The sequence below is a fragment of the Chrysochloris asiatica genome, unplaced genomic scaffold, assembly GCF_000296735.1.
Source record: "Chrysochloris asiatica unplaced genomic scaffold, ChrAsi1.0 scaffold00262, whole genome shotgun sequence".
Classification (NCBI taxonomy): domain Eukaryota; kingdom Metazoa; phylum Chordata; class Mammalia; order Afrosoricida; family Chrysochloridae; genus Chrysochloris; species Chrysochloris asiatica.
This window is the reverse complement of record NW_006408780.1, coordinates 1,607,231-1,613,976: the sequence shown is the minus strand read 5'-3', so window position 1 is coordinate 1,613,976 and position 6,746 is coordinate 1,607,231. Positions and strand designations below refer to the sequence as shown.

Here is a 6,746-nt window from a genome sequence, read left to right as displayed (position 1 = left end):
TTTGGGTCTGTGTTGATGAGTGGGTGAGGGCAGCGCACTTCCTGGGAACATTGCAGATGAAGACAGCTTGTACCACGCAGGGAGAAGGAGGAGGGTTGGCCTCTGTGTGGTCAGGTACCTGACGCCTTGGCTGTGGTGTCCCCAAGGTCTCTGGGAGTAACCTCTCTAGTGAGGTGGGTCACAGGGAGGTGAGACTGTCCAGGGCTGCTCTGGAAACCCTTAGTCGTAGTCCTCAGTTGCCTCATGATGACAGGGCTTCTTTGGTGACCCCAGGATGGACACATGACCGCCCTGTGCAGTGTCCTCATCCTCAACCAACTGCTGGAGGCCCAGCCAGTCCCTGACTGCCACCCCGGCTCTGTGGTGCCACACCGCCCGCTTCCGGGAGGCCCTAGTGGCCTGGCGCAGGGAGGTGCAGGGCAGGCCTTCCTTTATGTAAATCAAGGCCTAATTAGCCCATCCAGCATTTGTGTAGAATATCATTTTTTTAATTACCAGCCCTGGGCAGGTTCGGCAGGCGCCTGCTGTGGGGCCAATTACCATAAATCCCCCGGTAACAATTAACAATGTTGGAGCCGAGCGGCATGTATTTCCAATGTTATAATTATGCCGTGCGCGCTTGTTAATTGGCCTATCTGACTCTTTACTTTTTATGCTGCTCATCTGCTCATTACCAAGGCCATTTAATTCAATTAGCACCTTAATTAGAGGAACAGCCTTGTCCAATGTCGGGGCCTTGTCAGAGAGCCGGCTTGATGGGCACAGACAAACATACCAGTTCCCTGGGAGGACCGGATGCTCATGTGGGTCACTGGAGGCTTGGGGTCAGAGGCACTGCTGGTGGGGTGCAGCCTGCCCCCGCTCAGTCCCAGGTCCTATCCAGAGGACCAGGGAGACCACAGAGAGCGACACTACGTCCTCCCTGCCAATGCCCCCACCCCCCACCCCCACCATGACCTTCAGACAACTCCAGAGTCTGTTCCTCCCAGCCACTGACACCCCCCGGGCTGCCCCCGCCTCGAGAGACGCAGCCCCCCAAGCTGGGTGGTGTTTTGTGCCAGGCTGATGAAAGCCCTATTCCGTGCCTATTAATTCTCCTAATTAGAATTAAATGAAGCATGTTAAATTGCTAGATTAACCAATAATTAAGCAGCCACTGCACTAAAACTGAATGCCCCCCACAGCCGGCCACCCCTGCCTTGGCCTCCCTGTGCTGGGGGGGCTGGGCCATGCCAGCCCAGCAATGGGCAGCTCCCTCGGGCACCAGCGGCCACTGGGGCGGCCCAAGAGGATCTTCGCGAGCCACAGCAGTGAGATGAAGTGTCCCTCACTCCCATCCTGGGAGGCAGCACCTGGAGGAGACCCGTCACCCTGCAGCACCTTGGTGATTGGGTGAGTGTGTTAGACCCGCGTGAGTCCACGTGAATGGTATGGATGGATGTGTGTTAGAGCGCTGGGGGAGCAGGTGCAGTTCTGTGTCAGGAGGCGTGTGAGAGTGTGTGTGTGTGCCCGCTTGTGAGTGTGTGGGTGTGTCTGTATGCGAGGGTGTGTGAGGCTGTGGACGGGTGTGTGTGAGTGAGTGTGCACAATTCTGTAGGTGAGCACATGCACGGAAGTGTGAGCAGGTGTTTGAGTGTGGTTGTGGGTGAGCATGTGGGATGTGCACAGGAACATGTAGGCACAGACGTGTGTGAGTGTAAACGTGCCTGAGAGGGAATATATGTGTAAATGGGGCGGGTGTGCATTGTGTGTTTTGTGTAAGTGTGAATGTGTGAGCAGACATGTGTGAGTGTAAACATGCCTGAGAGGGAACATGTGTGTAAATGGGGCAAATGTACATTGTGTGTGTGTGAGCATGTGAGCGTGTCCATGTGGGGGATATATGAGCGTGGCCATGTGACTGTGAGATCATGTGTGGACACATGTTTGAGTGTGGCTGTGTGTTGTGTGTGGGTATGATTGAGAAGGTGTGGGGGAATGTGTAAACATGAGTGTGTGACTATGTGGCTATGTGAATGTGTGTCAGCATACACCGTGTATAAGCATGTGTGTTGTATGAGCATGTATGTGAGCATGTGACTGCATGAGAGTTGGTAGGTGTGTGGGGAATGCATAAACATGTGTGGGGGTATGTGTGAACATGTGCATGTCAATACCAGTCAGTGTGTTTGTGAGTGTGGGTTATGCTTGGGTGTGTATGTATGCGAGCATGTGCACATGGGTGTGTGAGGGTGCTCAACTGTGCACCCTAGGGTGATCCCATGTCTCCCCAGCACCTCTCCCTCAGCAGGTCCCCCCAGGACTGCTGAGGGAGGGGCTGAACCCAGATGGGCAGGAGGAGTGGCCTGGTCTGGTCCCAGCCCCACCCAGGGACCTCCTTACAGATGTAAACCATCGGGGGTGGGAGTCCCTCAGGCTGATGCCCCCACCCCCTGGCACCCCTGCCTAGGCCTGCAGGACCTGACCTGCAAGGGGCAGTGCCCACTGAGCCACAGGACTTGGGGATGGGGCTCTGGAAAGACACTGGGAGAGAGAGGGGAGGAGGTTACCAGGGTCAAGTGATTTGATTGGAAAACAACCAAGTGTGGACATGTGTGATGTGTAAATGGGTGGACTAAACATGTCACACCTATCCTGAAGCTCTGCAGGTTCCTCACTTGAACCACCCCCCATGTCCACTCCAGAGGGTCAGAACCCTCTAATCCCAACCCCACTGCAAACAAGGAGCCAAGGCTCAGGCACCCACCGTGGGGAGCGTTTATAGTCACCCCGTGGAAGCCTAAAAGGAAGGCCGGGAACCCCTTCATCAACGGCATGAGAAGAAATGAGGGGTGGGTTACAGGGAGGTGACTGAGTTCTTCCAGAATTGCCAGCATCCCCTCGCCCAGTGCGTATCCAACCCCACCCCCACCCCCCGCCTCAATTCCCGAAGGGCTGTCCAACCGGGTTCCCTACTGTCCAGGGGCCCTGTTCCTGAGCACCCCCGTGCCTGCACCCCAGCTGTGGCCCACCGAAGCACAGGAACCGGTGTCCCCCCACAGCCCCCATAGTCAGAAAACAATTCCTCCCGAGGGTTCAGAGCCGCGTGTCTGCAGGGAGCCCCCTGGTGGTCACTTCTGGGCCTTGCAACAAACCGCCAAATTCCAGCCTCTACAAAGAGAGAGCCCCCTCCGCATCCTTCAATCTTCAGGGACCCCCAAGGTGCTCTCTGCGGCCCAGAATGTCCCCAGTTAAGGACCAAGCACCCTGTGGACGTCAAGCCCCCGCCCTCCACACCCACTCCTCTTCTCAAAGCCAGGGTCATGAATCTGATTTTGTACCACAGTCCGCAAAGCCCCCCCACGTCCCTCCAGCCAGGATTTTAAACTAGTACAGGTTTCCTTTGGCAAACCTAGACTTGCCTGCCATTGTGCCACCTGACTTCCATCCATGTAAAGGCAGGGACTTGGGGTGGGAGGGAAGGGTAATAAGGGCAAATCTGTCTCTGTGCCTCAGTTTCTCCATCTGTAAAAAGGGGGTGCAACCCCCTAAGGTAACTGTGAGATTAAATGAGTGACTACTTGAGACACCTGGAACACTGCCTGGCATGGAGGAAACACGCAATACCATCGTCACGCTTACCCCCCAAGGTTCTTTGTCTCCTGACACCCCCAGTATAAAGTGGGGATCTGCCTGGGTGGAGGTACCTGTGGTCTGGGTCCGGTACCTCAGATGGTCAGGCTCCCAGGTCTGTGACCAGGGAGGGTTGAGGGTGGGGGGTGGCTCACAGCTCTGTTGGGACCTGCTTTATTGGGGGGAACATCCCCTGCACAGCCGAGAGCACAAATTTGGGGCTAGTCCCAGGGCAGGTCCTCTGCTTCCCACGAGGGCTCAAGGTCCATCCATTGCCACCGTGGTATCCAAGGTGGTGGGGACATCCATCGCCCGAGGCAGAAGCATCATGCCAGTGTCTCCGCAGCTGTAAACTTCCTCATAACAGCCCTCTGCTGCAGCCGAGAGATATTGACTCTGAGGAGAAACAATGGCACGAATAAAATAAAAATAAAAAAGTTAATTATCCTTTGTGTTTGTAATTTAATTAAAGATGCAGTAAAGTTTTACTGTTTTTCCAGGTGATGATGTTTAGAGCCTTGAAAAGCTATTTGTGCTGGTGAGATTAAAGTGCATTTTAAAATGTTCCTCGAGTACTTTCACATTTGTTGATAGATTTTTAAATTAAACTTTAAATTGTAATCTAAATTACCTCCAACAATTCATGGTCCCTGTAATGAACTCCCACCGTTCCTGCTGTCATCCGTCGATGATGGAGTGCCAGTGGGGCCCGCGTGGCCGCCGCAGCCGCAGCCCAGTGCCCAAGGAGCCGTGGTCCAGCAGATGCCACAGCAAACCTGCCCAGGCTGGGCACCAGCAGACAGCTACTCAGCCAGGTCCACCGAGGGAAGCCTCAGTGTGGTGGTGAAGAGCTGCTGATCCCTGCTCCAGACCCCTATCCACCCACCCCCACCTCCAAAGTGGGACAGAAGATGCATTCAACTGGAAGATTCTAGAAGACCACAGGCCATCACTGTGGCCAGCAAAGATCTTTCAGGGGCAGCTCAAAGCTGAAACCCAAGGCCAGAGGCAGAACCAGGCTGCACATCAGGGTTGGGAAGAAGTGATTCCTGGTCAACATGCAGAAGACCCCAACTTCTACCCAAAGGCACTTCCTCCAGGCAATTTTACCTTGATACAGCAGGTGCTCAAATCTAACAGAATTCAATGATCCCCCCACCCCCTCCCTTAGAGAGACAAAGGCAAAAAGAAACAAGTTTCATTTTGAGTTCTTCATTTTCTCCAAACCTATTTTCCCAAATTGGTTTTTTTTAAGTTTGTTACCTGCATTTTTGCTTTGTTTTGTTTTCCTTTATAAGGTCATCACATCTTTAACTATATGGGCAAACCAAGTTAGACCTGCAGTGTGAAATTAAGTTTCTAAAAAGGCAAAATATGTCCCCAGCAGCAACCTGGAGTCAATTTACCCGTTTGGAAGTAGCAGGAAGGGAACAAAGCTCTCACTCTCTTTTCAGGAGCCAGAGATACTAACATTTGACACGTTAGGCTCATCTCATCTTTTCCCATTTGATCGTTTTAATGGGCTTAATTTTTTAGAGCAGATTTAGGTTTACAGAAAAATGCAGAGCATTCCCATATAGCCCCTCCCCCTGCACACGAATTCTTCTGTAATTAACAATGTGCACTAATGTGGCTACATTTGTTACAATTGATAAAACAATATTGATACATTCTTATTGACTAACATCCATAGTTTATATTGGAGTTCCTGGGTGGCCCAAATGGTTAAGTACTAGGCTGCTAATCATAAAGGTTGGCGGTTCGAGTCTACCTAGAGGTGCTTCAGAAGAAAGGACTGGCAATGTACTTCTGAAAAGTTACAACTCTATGGAACACAGTTCTGCTCTGCATCCTGTGGGGTTGGCAAGGGTCAGAACTGACTTGATGGCAACTAGATAGTTTACATTAGGGATCAGAGTTTGTGAAAAACCCCAATGGATTTTCACAAATGCTTAATGTCAAGTGTCCACCATCGCAGTACTGTGCAAGTCTTAACAATGCCCTGGGCCCCACCTGGTCATCCGTCCCCCCTGCCTCTCTAATCTTTCCACCGTCTCTACTGTTGTTGTTGAGTCAGTTCCGACTCATAGCGATTCTATGTAGGGTTTCCGAGGAGTAGCTGGTGGGTTTGAACTGCCGACCTTGTGGTTCACAGTCCAGTGCTGATCTACAGTGCCACACAAGAGCCCTAGAGTTTTGCCTCTTTCAGAATGTCCTACAGAAGGCGCCACACAATATATGACTTTTTCAGATGGTTTCTTTTACAGAGCAGAATTGTTGTTAAGTGCCTTCAAGTCAGTTCCAACTTATAGCAACACTGTATAGAAACGGTTTCTGAGGAGCAGCTGGTGAGTTTGAACTGCCAACCTTAAAGTCCAGTGCTGATCCTATTTATTTGATGAAAGTGGTATCCTCTTGCAATCGGGGACATTGTTGTTGTTGTTTTAAGCATCTTGAAGGAACTAGAAATGATGAAATACCTGGGAATCAAGAAGGCAGGAGCCATCAGCTTACTGGAACAGACCCCTCCATTCAGTTTCAACAAAAGGCTTACAAAAGCCCCATGCAGAAGTGATATATGATGGCAGGGCTGGGGCAGACGTATAAACACTGGATTCTTAGTATTTGCTGGCACATTTTACCTAAATCAGTCAATAACTATCAGAACCTGGTAATTCCCCCACCCCCCAATGCCCGAGCAGCCCCCACTGCGGACAGTCTTTGTGTGTGAACACAGCATGGGAACAACTCTCCCCAGGTCCCGTCATGAGGTGTGTCCTCGGTGGCACCCCCAGACCCTAGTCCCCTCAGCATCTCCGAGTCTCCCCAGGACTGGGTCCCCACTGAGCCCCACATGGCCCAGAACAGGGCTCTGCACACATGGCCCAACAAGGGACAGAGCAAGAGGGGCTGCCTGGAGAGAGAACAGCTGGGCTAGAGGATAGCGGGACCTTCACTTCATGGACGAGCAGTGACCAGCTCGGGGAGAAAGGTACAGTGTGCTCTGTTCATCTTCGTACGTTTCTGGATTTGTTTAGTTAGTTAATTTAAAAGCAGATGAGAAACGCAAACCCCCTTCTAAGACTAAGACTCAATGGAAATGCACGCTCTGATTGGTGACCACACACATCACC

At 51.8% G+C, this 6,746-nt stretch overlaps 1 pseudogene; it reads left to right on the top strand.

Annotated features, from left to right (window-relative positions):
• The first annotated feature begins 282 nt into the window (after window positions 1-282).
• The window catches only part of LOC102827732, a 19,810-nt pseudogene continuing 13,346 nt past the window's right edge, over window positions 283-6,746 (top strand).